The sequence below is a fragment of the Saimiri boliviensis genome, chromosome 7, assembly GCF_048565385.1.
Source record: "Saimiri boliviensis isolate mSaiBol1 chromosome 7, mSaiBol1.pri, whole genome shotgun sequence".
Classification (NCBI taxonomy): domain Eukaryota; kingdom Metazoa; phylum Chordata; class Mammalia; order Primates; family Cebidae; genus Saimiri; species Saimiri boliviensis.
This window is the reverse complement of record NC_133455.1, coordinates 74,960,513-74,974,572: the sequence shown is the minus strand read 5'-3', so window position 1 is coordinate 74,974,572 and position 14,060 is coordinate 74,960,513. Positions and strand designations below refer to the sequence as shown.

Sequence of the window (14,060 nt, the reverse complement as noted above, 5' to 3'; positions counted from 1 at the left end):
GAGTGAGCAAAACCTCCTTTCTTTATAAATTACCCAGTTCCAGGTAGTGCCTTTATAGCAGTATGAAAATGGATTAATGCAGAGAATTGCTACTAGGAGTTAGGTACTGCTATAAAAATAACCTGAAAATGTGAAAGCGACTTTAGAACTGGGTAATAGGTAGAACTTGGAACAGTTTGGAAAACTCAGAAGAAGACAGGTAGATGTGCAAATGTTTGGAAATTCCTAGAGACTTATTCAATGTTTTTTACCAAAATATTGATAGTAATAGGGACAAGGAAGTCCAGACTGAGGTGGTCTCCAATAGAGATGAAGAACTTACTGGGACCTGGGGTAAAGGTCACTCATGCTATGCTTTTGCAAAGAGACCGGTGGCATTTGTCCCTGTCATAGAGATCTGTGGGACTTTGAACTTGAGAGATCATTTAGAAGATCTGGTAAAAGAAATTTTCTAGGCAGAAAGCATTCAAGAGGTGACCTGGTTGATTCCAAAAGCATTCAGTTATATATACTCAAAAGAGATAGTTTGAAATTGGAACTTACATTTAAAAGGAAGCAGAGCATAAATGTTTAGAAAATTTGTAACTTGATCTTGTGACAGAAAAGAAAAACCCATTTTCTGGGAAAGAATTCAAGCCAGCTACAGAAATTTGCATAATTGATGAGGGCCCAAAAGTTAATTGCCAAGACACTGGGGAGAATATCTCTACGGCATTTCAGAGATCTCCATGGGATCCCCTCACACCACAGGCCTTGAGGCCTAGGAGGAAAAAGTGGTGTCATGGGCTTCGACAAGGACCTTGCTGCTCTGTGAAGCATCAGGACTTGGTGCCTAGCATTTTAGTCACTCCAACTCCAGCCATGGCTAAAAGGAGCCAAAGCACAGCTTGGGTTGTTGCTTTTAGGGTGCAAGTTCCAAGCCTTGGTGATTTCTATGTGATGTTGGGCCTGTGGGTGTACAGAAGGCAAGAGGTGAGCTTTGAGAATCTCCACCAAGATTACAGAGGATGTATGATAACATCTGGATGTCCAAGCAAAGTCTGGTACAAACCTTATAAAGAAACTTTGCTAGAGCAGTGTGGAAGGCAAATGTGGGGTTGAAACCACCAAATAAGTCCCCCCGGGGCATTGCCTAGTAAAGAAGGGGGAAGAGAGCTACTGTCCTCCAAACCACAGGAAGGTAGATCCACTGACAACTCACACCCTGTGTCCGGAAAAGCCAAAGACATCAAATGCCAGCCAGTAAAAGTGGCCACAGTGGGGATACCTGGCTTAGCCACAGGGTCAGAGCTGCCTAAGAATGTAGAAACTCACCCTTTGCATCAGCATGTCCTCGATGTGAGACATGGAGTCAAAGAACATTATTTTGGAGCTTTAAGATTTAAGGACTGTCCTGCTGGGTTTTGGATTTGCATGGGGCCTGTAGCCTCTTTGTTTTGGCCAATTTCTCCCTTTTGGAATGAGAGCATTTACCCACTTCTTTATGCCCACTGTATCTTGGAAGTAACTAACTTGCTTTTGATTTTACAGGCTCATAGGCAAAGGCACTTGCCTTGTCTCAAATGAGACTTTGGACTTGGACTTATAAGTTAATGCTGGAATAAGTTAAGGCTATGGGGGACTATTGGGAAGGCATGATTAGTTTTGAAATGTAAAAAGCATGTGACATCTGTGAGGGGCACGGGTGGAATGATATGCTTCAGCTCTGTGCTCCAATCCAAATCTCATCTTGAATTGTAATCCCTATGTATCCAGGGAGGGACCTGGTGGGATGTGATTAGATCATGGGGGTGGTTTTCCTCATGCTGTTCTCATGATGGTGAGTGAATTCTTATGAGAGCTAATGGGTTTTGTTTTTGTTTTGAGGTGAAGTTTCACTCTTGTCACCCAGGCTGGAGTGCAATGGTACAATCTAGGCTCACTGCAACCTCTGCCTCCAGGTTTCAGCAATTCTCCTATCTCAGCCTCCTAAGTAGCTGAGATTACAGGTGCCTACCACCATGCCCAGCTAAAATTTGTATTTTTAATAGACACAGGGTTTCACTATCTTGGCCACGCCAGTCTCAGACTTCTGACATCAGGTAATTCAACCGCCTCAGTCTCCGAAAGTGCTGGGATTACAGGTGCAAGCCACCGTGTTCAGCAGAGAGCCAATGGTTTTAAAGCGTGGCACTTCCCTTTGCTTGCTGTCTCTCTCCTGTCACCATGTAACATGTGCCTTGCTTCCTTTTCCCCCTGTGCTATAATTTTTGGTATCCTGAGGCCTCCCCAGCCATGTGGAACTGTGAGTAAATTAAACCTTCTTTCTTTATAAATTACCCAGTCTTCAGTAGTATCTTCTTAGCAATGTGAAAATAAATTAATGCAGTAGGATCTAAATTGAGCTTCATTTATTCTCATTATTTTTAGTGTTTATGTCTTATTTTTCTTGGTTAGTGTAGCAAAATATCTATCAATTATATCAATTGTTTTAAATAACCAGCTTTTAGCTATTTTGATTTCTCTATTTCTTTTCGGGTTTCAATTTAATTGACATTTTCCCTTTTCTGTATTATTAGCTTCTTCATGTTTTTAGTTTCTGAAGTTGGAAGTTCAGATTTTTTATATGTGTGTGAGTGTCCATTTTGTAAAACACTCAAAGTTTTTAAAGCCCTCTAATTTATTATTTTTAAAAAATATTTTAACTTTTATTTTAATTCAAGGTTATATGTGCACGTTTGTTATACAGGTAAACTCGTGACTCTGGGGTAGACGTACAGATTATTTTGTCATACTAAGCATAGTATGTAACATTTATTTCTTCTGAATTGCTTCCTCCTCCCACCCTTCTCCTGCAAGTTGGTCTCAGTGTTACTTCTCTAGCCCATAGATTATTTTTAGGTGTGTTGTCTAATTTTCAAATATTAGGCAATTTTTCTAGATATATTTGTTATTTATATTCTAATAACACACAATTGTATAATTTGAATTTTTCAAGTTTGTTTATGCTTGCTTTATTACTTTAGAATATTTTATAACTTTGCAAATGTTTCATGAGTCTTTGAAAAGAATGCATATTCTAATGTTGTGGAATAAAATATACTATAATCTCACTGAAATTCTCTGATCAATGATTGTTTCCAGCTACATTTTTGGATTTGTCTATTTCTCTTTTTATTTATTTCAACTGTTGTCTCATGTATTTTAAAGCTTTTTTGTTCAATCAATGAAAATTATATTATTATACCTTGCTGGTGAATTGATCACGATATCATTGTAAAAAGACTTTTATCTGTTTATCTTTATTCTATATAATCTTTCTTTGTCTGAAGTCTATGTTTTTAGATACTATTATAGCCTTGCCACCTTTCTGTAAATAGGTGTTTGAGTAACATTTGCTCCATAATTTTAACTTATTTATTTTTTACATTTAAAGTATGCTTACTGTAAAAAACATAAAAGGAAGGCTCCGTTTTTTATCTTTATTTATTTATTTATTTATTTATTTATTTATTTATTTATTGAATGATTCAGTCCCCATAGAGACAGCCAAAAATTGCCAACATCGACTATATTTCTAGTCCTCATGGCGGGGTATCAGGAATAGTTTTCAATTAGCAATAATCATCCCTCAGATAAACTTCATTGGCTATGATGCTGCCACTGCACAAATCTGTTTTTAATCATTTAATTTCTGTCTCTTAATTGGCATGTTGTTACATTTGCATTATTATATTTAATATAATATTTAATAGTCTATCATCTCTATAGCTATATTCTGTTTACTCTTTTTGTTTTCTTTTCTTTACTAGGCTATTTTTTATCATTACAATAAAATTATTTTTCTCTTGTATTCACTTATTATTTGTGTTTCCTTTACAGTTTTATATAGTAATTTGTCTTTGGTGTACTATATATCTTTAATTAGTTGCATCTTTATCAAATAATATTAAACTGTTTAAAAATATCTTTCTATTGTCTTCTGATGTTCATAATTTATCACAAGAAGTCTGCCATACTTGTTTTTATTCATCGTTATATGCTATGTCTTTGTTCTTTGGTATTTTCATGGTTTTCTCTTTATCGTTGGTTTGGAGAAGTTTAAATGTTTGTCTAAGGGAGTGTGTGTGTGTTTTTTATTTCACTTTGTACCACTCAACTGGAATCTCTGTTATTTATTTTATCAACTATGAAAATTCTCAGCCACAGTTCTCTTTAGATATTTCTCCTTCCTGTTCTCTCCCTTACTGTGAGTATTCTGATTATTTCTATGTTAGACTATTGGTATTGCACCACAGATACTGGATGCTCTGTTTAGTCTTTATTCTCTCTTCTCTCTCTTGGTGTGTAGTTTGGCTAATATATATAGACTCATTCTCACGTTTACTTCTATTCATTGGTCGTGATGAGCTCCTCATAGATATTATTCATATCTGTCTCTCTTTTCATTTCTAGCATTTTCATTTGCTTCTTTCTTCAATTCAATCTCCTTTTCCCACTTTCTCCTGTAGCCTCCATTTCTCTAATCACTTTCATGCTCTTCTGTTTATGTATGTGGCTTATCTTCTCCACTAAGACTTTTAACAAGTAACTATTTAAATTTTCTGGTATTTTAAACATTTCTGTCATATTTTAGTCTGGTTTTATTGACTGCTTTGTGTTTTCATTGTGTGAGGTTTTTCCCTTGCTTCTTTGTGAGTCTCATGATTTTTTAATGAAATCCAATATTTTATATAAAATAGTAGGTAAGAGGCATTTATGTCTGGAAATGACACTTTTCCCCCCATTAGGCCATTTGTGTGTGGGTTGAGTCAATCTAGCTAGGAGCTGAATTGGCCTTAGACTTTTTGTTCCTATGTTTATCCTCTTTGTACCACAAGTTCAAAGTCTTCTAATATTACCTTGGGCTTACTGTAAGGCTGGCTTGCCAGATGGTTCTTCACAAATATGTTTTACACCCTTAGCTTTAGGTCTTCTTTTTGTGGCCTTTGTGTGTGTGTTGGGGGGGGGGGTAGGGGTTCCATATCTCATATTTCCCATATTCCAGCTGTAAGTGTTGTCATTAGCCCTCTGTAGGCTGATTAGCTGGAAATTAAGGTGGTGTTTGCTGTATTTTACTTTATCTTTGGTGGGTGCTGAGGTTGGGCTTTCTAACAAACTCATCCTCTCCCTACTGTTAGAGTTGTCTAATGATCAGGCTTCCCAAAGTTTTCCTGCACTTCCATCATGGGTTGAGGGTAATAATAGTTTAGCTTGCCTCTTCCTATGAGAAAGAAGGTCTGGGAGGTGGGATTCTGAGCGTTTCCCTACCCCACTGAAGGGGCTTATTTACACTCACTTCACATATCCACAGTCTTTCTCATGAGCATTATTTAGTGGAGATCCAGGGAAATGAGCCTTTGAGTGAGAGCAATTCCTTCATGTCTGGAAGTTCAAAGAGTTCTATATACTAGTCTGCACTCAGCATTTAGCAATTCATAACATTCTTAGCTAGTTTGTTCTTCGCTATTTGCAAATTGTCAATACTTCTTCATATGGTCTCTTTAGCAACTCTCTTTCTCCTTAGAATTCAGGCTACTTGATTGCCCTCCTACTTTAGCTATCTGAACTCTGTAACGATTCAGAGAGTCATGGGGTAGTAGTTAACCCTAGAGTCCTTTGCTTACTGAGGTGGGGGTTGTACTCTGCAGCTTCCTATATCCTAGATGCAAAACTTAAATTGTTGAGAGTTGCAATGTAACCACATTTTTGAAGCAAATTGCCACTATATACTATGGTTTTATGTTTGGATGATACTTTTATCTTAGTTCTACATATAATATGTAGAAATATACAGGATTTATACTAATGCTTCTCTACTAATTTTGAAAATTTGAAGTTTTATTTCTAGTAGATGCATAAGAAAAAGCTCATGGAAAATAGTATTTTTATTTTCAAAGTTATTTTGTGATAAAAACAGTTATATTCTATTTTTATACTGGAAAAGCAGTTTGGTGGACTATAATGTCTTTGGCTCATACTTTTTCTCTCTTATATATCTAATAGGATCACATATTGTCTTTTGATATAAAAATTTCTGTCTAAAATTCATATTTCAGTCTTATTTCATTTCTATTGATGTTGATTTTGGTCTTTCTATCTAGATGATAAAAAGCTGGTTTTTTTTCTAACAGTTTTATTATTTTATTGCTGTTCAATTTCAACATATTATTTCTTGATATCCATCCCTCATTTGTACTTATACACATATATAGTCATTATAATGATATTTTTAAGGTTTGTTTTCTACATTGTTACTTCTCTTTGTTTTCCTAAGTATTCCTATTATGCATATGCTTGATCCTCTTTGACTTTTGTCCTTTTCTCATGAATTATTTTTTATCACCTGTTCACTTTTTAAGTAATTTTATTTTCACAGATTATGTATTGTTTTGTGCATATTTATTTTTGTATCTCTTGTGTTTTAGTATGAATGAGAAGTGCTTTTGTTTGTTTACTGTCTTTAAAAAAAATCTATTTAAATTTGGGATCTTGCTATGTTGCTCAGGCTGCTCTCAAACTCCTGGCTTCAAGTAATTATCCCAACTAAGGTCTTCTAAAGTGCTGAGGTTACAGATGTGAACCCCATGTCTGAATTATTTTAATTTTTACTTTTATTTAGTGATATAACTAATTTGAAATATTTTTAGTCTTAATGTATGTTGATCTTGGATTTAGTCCAAGATTTTCTTATTTTGGTGAGCTGAGAATATTAGGTTACAATTTTATCTATTTGGTGGTCATTTTTAACTGCATTCTTACACTTTTGGAAGGATATTATACATTTTTTTTTAATTCAACTACATATTTATGTGTGTGTATATATATCACATTTTCTTTATCCTTCCATCTATCAATAGACCTTTGTGTTGTTTCCAAACACAAAGTTCTTGGCTATTGTGAATAATGCTGCAATGAACATGAGAATACAAATATCTTTTTAAAATCCTAATTTCATTTTTAAATATATATACACATAAGTAAGATTAAAGTATTATATAGTAGTGGAGAAATGAGATAAAATATGCTCCAAATGGGGTGATTAAAGTCATCACTTACAGCTAAAACTGGTAGTAAAACACAGTTCTTTAAAGCAGAACTTTGCTCTCTGAGTAATAAAGCAAAACAGTCCATTACATGAGTAATAAAGCAAACAGTCCCTTACCTGGGTCAATTATGTGTTCATAGTTTGACATTGTAAACTTTTCTGGAGATGCTTCTTACCACAAATTAATGTGAAAGAAAATTTTGAACTAAGGGTGCCAAAAATTGCTGTATTTATGGAAAAAACTTTTGTTTGTGAGACAAGATGAAGAAAGTCAGTTTTAATTCCCAACAGCTCTAAACGTGTTAATGTATATATACTTGGAGGAATAATGATTTTTTAAAAGGAAGTAACATTTAGCAGTGGACAGGCACTACCTTAATCAAATCATTAAATTTAATGTCACTAAAAATGGATCAAACTGGCATGATGTACTTGGCAATATGAAACAATAGAAAGTAAGTAGTATCACCAATATAGTATAGCTAATAAAAGTTTAAATCTGAATCTAACAATAAAAATTATTAGACAAATTAGAATTGTGTAACAGTTTGTAAAAACACTGACATGGAATATTGAACAATGTCAAGTTAATAAAAGACAAAAGCCTCAGAGAACTTTGCTGAGTTAAAGGAGATTAAAAGAACATAACAAAATGCAACCCAGGATTAGTCACTGGATTCTAGACAAAAAGATTTTAAAAAATAATAAAAGCCACGGGAAAAATTGAAGGAATCTGAATATTAATTGAATAGATGGCAATAGTATATTCATATAAAATTTCTTTGGTGTGATAATGATATTTCAGGTTTTTTTTTAAATGCTGAAATACATGGTGTGAAATGCAATGTTATCTGTGACATTTTTCTATGTTTTGGCAAATATTTTCGCGTGTGTGTGTGTGTGTGTGTGTGTGTGTTGTGTGTGTGTGTATTGTGTGTGTGTGTCTATTTTATCTTGATATTCAGCATGGCATTCCTTTTCACCTATCCTCATGTTAGTATCATGTTAAGAGAGCTGATTCATCATGGACTCATTCTTATCTATGTTTAGAATCCTTGATGTGGTATCAGCTAAAATACGGGAAATCTAGACAAATTCATGTGTCATCACAGATTACCTGATACTTGAGCAACTATGTCAAACTGAAAATTAGGAACAAGAGACTGTCTTTTGATTAAAATAAATTTGGGCAACGGAAAACTCTTGTGGATGTTCATTTGGCCAAGGAATGCTAAGAGGAATTACACAAGAAGCTTTATCAATGCAGCTATTAGCATCTCAGAAGTAAAGATTTCAATGCCATGTCAGTAACTGTTCATCTTTTTCCAAAAGCTAATACAATTTTCTTTGTTCAATTACTTTTATGTTTTATCAAATACAATTAACAGTTACTGTGTTGGAGGCTGTATTTTTTTAATTATGTACATTGTAAATATTAAGTTAGTTTATTTGACTTTTATGACATTATGAAATAGGTACGATTATTGTTTCTATTTTTCAGAAGAGAAATTTGAGGCAAAGAGATGTCAGTTGCTTTGCCCAAGATCACACAGGTAGTTAAGTGACAAAACAGGAACGCTACTTAGGCAGTGTGAGACCAGAGTTTATATTATGGACAATGTTAACTTCCAATTTTCTAATTCTCTTAAAACATCTGACAGATGTTTAAAGAAAACATCTAACAGCACCTCATCACTTACTTTAAAACTTCACTTTCCATCTGGAGTTAATCTTTATATAAGGTGTAAGAAAGGGATCCAGTTTCAGCTTTCTGCATATGGCTAGCCAGTTTTTCGAACACCATTTATTAAACAGGGAATCCTTTCCTCATTGCTTCTTTCTTTCAGCTTTGTCAAAGATCAGATCTTTGTAGATGTGTGGTATTATTTCTGAGGCCCCTTTTCTGTTCCATTAGTCTAGCCACATGCAGAAAGCTGAAACTGGACCCCTTCTTTACCTTACACAAAAATTAACTCCAGATGGATTAAGGATTACAAGGTAAGACCTAACACCAATAAAACCCTAGAAGAAAACCTAGGCAATACGATTCAGTACATAGGCATGGGCAAGGGCTTTATGACTAAAACACCAAAAGTAATGGCAACAAAAGCCAAAACAGACAAATGGGATCTAATTAAACTTAAGAGCATCTTCACAGCAAAATAAACTATCATTAGAGTGAACCAGCAACAAACAGAATGGGGGAAAAAAATTGCAATCTACCCATCTGACAAAGGGTTAATATCCAGAATCTACAAAGAACTTAAACAAATTTACAAGAAAAAAACAAACAACCCAATCAAAAAGTGGGTAAAAAATATGAACAGACACTACTCCAAAGAAGACATTTATGCAGGCAAGAAACATATTAAAAAAAAACTTATCATCACTGGTCATTAGAGAAATGCAAATCAAAACCACATTGAGATAACATATCACACTAGTTAAAATGGTGATCATTAAAAAATCAGGGAACAACAGATGCTGGAGAGGATATGGAGAAATAGGAATGCTTTTACACTGCTGGTGGGAGTGTAAATTAGTTCCACCATTGTGGAAGACAGTGTGGCAATTCTTCAAGTATCTAGAAATAGAAATATCACTTGACCCAGCAATCCCATTACTAGGTATATACCCAAAGGATTATAAATCTTGCTATTATAAAGACACATGCACACATACGTTTATTGTGGCACTGTTCACAATAGCAAAGACTTGGAAGCAACCCAAATGCCCATCAGTGATAGATTGGATAAAGAAAATGTGGCACATACAAACATGGAATACTACACAGCCATAAAAAGGATGAGTTCATGTCCTTTGCAGGGGCATGGATGAAGCTGGAAACCATTATTCTCAACAAACTGACACAAGATCAGAAAACCAAACACTGCATTTTCTCACTCATAAGTGAGTGTTGAACAGTGAGAACACATGGACACAGGGAGGGGAACGTCACATATTAGGGTTTGTTAGGGGTTGGTGGGTTGGGAAAAAATAGCAGGGGGTGGGAGGATAGGGGAGAGATAGTATTAGGAGAAATACCTAATGTAGATGACATGGTGATGGATGCAGCAAACCACCATGGCATGTGTATTCCTGTGTAACAATCCTGTATGCTCTGCATATGTACCCTAGACCTTAAATAATAATAATAAAAACCTTCAATTTCCTTAAGTATGATACTTGAAGTCTTTATACTATATATACTTTTCTTAATATTTAAGTTTCTATGGCTTCTGACACATTACTCATCCTTACCCCTCTCTCTCTTTGGTTTTTTCATTAGCCTGTCTTGTCCTTATCATTCTGATTCATAGACTTGATTTTTCCCGCCGCTATGTGTTGGTCAGCTTCTGTTTCCTGAGAACAACCTCTACATCAAGGCTTTACTCTTTGCATTAACCCCAGAATTACAAAATTCATGTTTTTCATTATAGGAATGAGACATAAAATGAGAGCATATAATAAAACTGCACTGATATTGAACTACAGAAATAAAAATAGTGTGACAGAGTAAATATTTATGTATCCAATTGCAAACTACTATCCATAATCACTTGTGGCCATAATGAAATAATTCCAGAAATGCTTTATATTTCCTACTATGAAGTGTGTTCTCATTATCATTCTTTTATTGTTGGTTTCAAAAGCTATGTACTGTTAAAAATTTCAACTTCTGTTAAAGTTTTAGCTATTACTAAAATTGGGGTCAATTCTTAAAATATATATAGTTCAATACATTGCAGACAGCTATTTTGCATCACTTATTGATATTATCCATGATATAAACATTACTCAAAATAATTATTAAAACTCTGAAATATTTTATTAGAGGAAAACTATGTGCATTGTGAGGGTATTTATAATCAAATGCAAATTAAACATAATCAGCCTAGAATTTGCTTATAAATATTGATTTAAAACATATGCTACATATTTTCTATTAATATTGCATAAATAAAATATTTATGATGTGTTAGACCTACAGATTATAACTATACATTTTTTTTTCTCTCCCTCTTCAGAAATGTTTCTGTCTCACTTTAAACAAACGTGGTTTGAGGAAGGAGGTATCTTTACAAAGAGAAAACTGGGGTTCTACTTCTTTGCTAGATATTTGCTGAATGAGCTACAGAAAATTGTATGCCAGGTCAGTGCATCAGAGAAGGAGCTTGAGAGAGAAGTATTTGGAAAAGTCACCATCTGGTCAAAGAAATTATAAGTCATTTATGCACAGAAGAATTAGAAAATTTTGAGAGTAATGACGCAGTGGAATTTCCTGAAAAGGCTGGATGAAGAAAGAAAAATATTAGATTAATTTGCAACCTATAATTATCATATCAAGAAAGCATAAGTCTCAAGTGAGCTACATGTATATCCAGAAAAAAAGGAGCTTGGTTTTGGCCATTTTGAGTGAAACTCAACTGAGGTGATTTCTTGGAAGAGAGTAAAAGAAACAGGAAGAGGTTGCAGAAAGTGTTACTTTGGGAAGAGCTGCGGGGAGAGCAGACAAGAGCAGAAGAGGTGCTTCAACGAGGTTAGCAAGGATGTTTACCATAAATTCAGAAAACTTGTAAGTTCAGGGGGTCTTTCCCTCAAAGGGCATTAAAAAACTATGATCTTCACTTATAATATCAAAACAGAGTAAGCAATGAAGATCTGACAGACATATTGAAACACATATATATATTGTTACTTATATGTATCCTCATTATTGAGCTTACTTAAAAAGGTGAGTACCAGACACCAGCCAAAAGTGTTCATATATATATATATATATATATATATATATATATATATATATATTCAGATAAAAATCAAAAAAGATTCTTCAGTGATACTGCTATCAGATAGTCAGTGTAGTCAGTGGTTCCTCCACAGACCTCCATTGACTTGGGACAAATGTAATGTTTTGGAGAAATAATTGGGGGATGGCTAAACTTAATACTGGGAACAGAACTGAACTTAAATTAGATAATCATTCCTATTGCACACATCAGATATTGTTAGCCTCTATATATCAATGTAATAAATATCTAGTTTTGTAGAAGTATAAAATGTTCAGATTATTTTAGCTACTGTAACATGTTTTATTCATTTTTTATTAAATTGATATAATTTTGCTGATAATCACAAAAAAGTCTATTTTAAATCAGAATATTTAAGGCCCTTTATATAGATGTATAATTAGTGAAGTCAAACCAATTTTTAAAGTGGGGGAATTTTAGTATGTCCAGAAGTATACAGTAATAATATAATCAGATCATTTGGGGAAAAGGTACAAGCAGTTATGCACAAACACAATAATATACATGTATACATATTTTCATATATATAAATACATACAAATATATCTGAAATATATACACATATAAAATATATATTATATTGAATACATATATGTATACATATTAGACACCTGGAAATTGTGAAGGTTTAGTACCGTTCCTTACTCATCACAGGGATCACAGACAACACACCTATAACAAAAGACAGGCTAACAAGACAAAAATATCAGAAATATAATCAAAGATTCATGTCACATGAAAGCCTTCAGAAAAGCAGACCCAAAGACTCAAGGAAAACTCTCTATTTTTATGCTTTTATACAATGAAGAATGGACAGACCTACACATGTAATTGAACAAAAAGTGTATAATCCAATGATAATGTATTGAGTATGGAAACCCAGCAAGGCCTGCCTGTTTAGATTCTTCTAGGTCATTTTGTGTCATTCCTTTTCCAGGCGGGGCAGAATGCTCTCAAGAATGAGGGTCTTATAACCTACTGTCAAACAAGTAGGTCAGAGAATTGTTTTATGGCCAGCTGTTACACTGAAGAGGGGAGAAGCTAAGAGTTAATAGTTTCTATTAACTGCTTTGTAAAAGAAAAAATCTAGTTTCTATGGCTGCCTTGGGGAGAAAGGATTTTAAAAGACAAGAAGGCAGCAGAAGAGTAGACAGAGATTTTTGTAATGACTCATTGGGTTCATTTTGCCTACCGCCCAGATAGAGCCAATTTATCAGGCAGAGGAATTTCAGTAGATAAACAGCTTTTTTTTTTTTTTTTTTTTTTTTTTTTTTTTTTTTGGTTTCTTTTATTTTTTTGAGACGGAGTTTCACTCTTGTTACTCAGGCTGGAGTGCAATGGCACGATCTCGGCTCACCGCAACCTCCGCCTCCTGGGTTCAGGCAATTCTCCTGCCTCAGCCTCCTGAGTAGCTGGGATTACAGGCACGTGCCACCATGCCCAGCTAATTTTTATTTTTAGTAGAGACAGGGTTTCACCATGTTGACCAGGATGGTCTCGATCTCTTGACCTCATGATCCACCCACCTCGGCCTCCCAAAGTGCTGGGATTACAGGCTTGAGCCACCGCGCCCGGCGAGAAACAGTTTAATTCAATCAGAATCAACTGATATTAGAGTTTTATTATTACTCAATTCAGCCTCCCCCAAAATTTGTAGTCTAGGGTTTTTCAAGGATAGTTTGGCAGGAAAGGGAATGGGTGCTGCTGAAGGGTTGGGAATGTAATCATAGAGCTGCAGAAAATGGTGTTTGTGCATGCTGAGTCAGCTATTGGGTGGGGTTACAGAATGGATTGGGGGTTTGGGTGGAGGTAAGGGCAGCAGAGCAATCAGTCATCCAAAATGAAAAAACCTGAAAGATATCCCATCCAAAAGGCCAATCTTAGGTTTTACAATAGTGATGTTATCTGCAGGAATAATTGGGGAAGTTGCAAATCTTGTAACCTTTAGAATAATGGCTGGTAATCGTTTATGTATACACGTTAGCAGAATTCAGGCCCCTCTCATCCTTCTAACCTGGTGGTCTTTTATTAGTTTTACATAGGTAGTTTAGCTAATGTCATTTAAACTGTAAGTAACACTTCTCCCGAAGTTGGTTTGGCCCAAGCCCAAGAATGCCTAAAAATAGTTTGGAGGTTAAAGGCTAGATGGGGCTGGTTAGATCAGATCCCTTTTACTGACATAA

At 34.7% G+C, this 14,060-nt stretch overlaps 1 non-coding gene across 1 annotated transcript; it reads right to left on the bottom strand.

The window, feature by feature from the left end:
• Window positions 1–3,513: 3,513 nt before the first annotated feature.
• On the bottom strand, window positions 3,514–3,654 carry LOC120365250 (U4 spliceosomal RNA). The gene has a single exon (XR_005580253.1). It is a non-coding gene; the product is annotated as a U4 spliceosomal RNA (small nuclear RNA).
• Window positions 3,655–14,060: the final 10,406 nt, after the last annotated feature.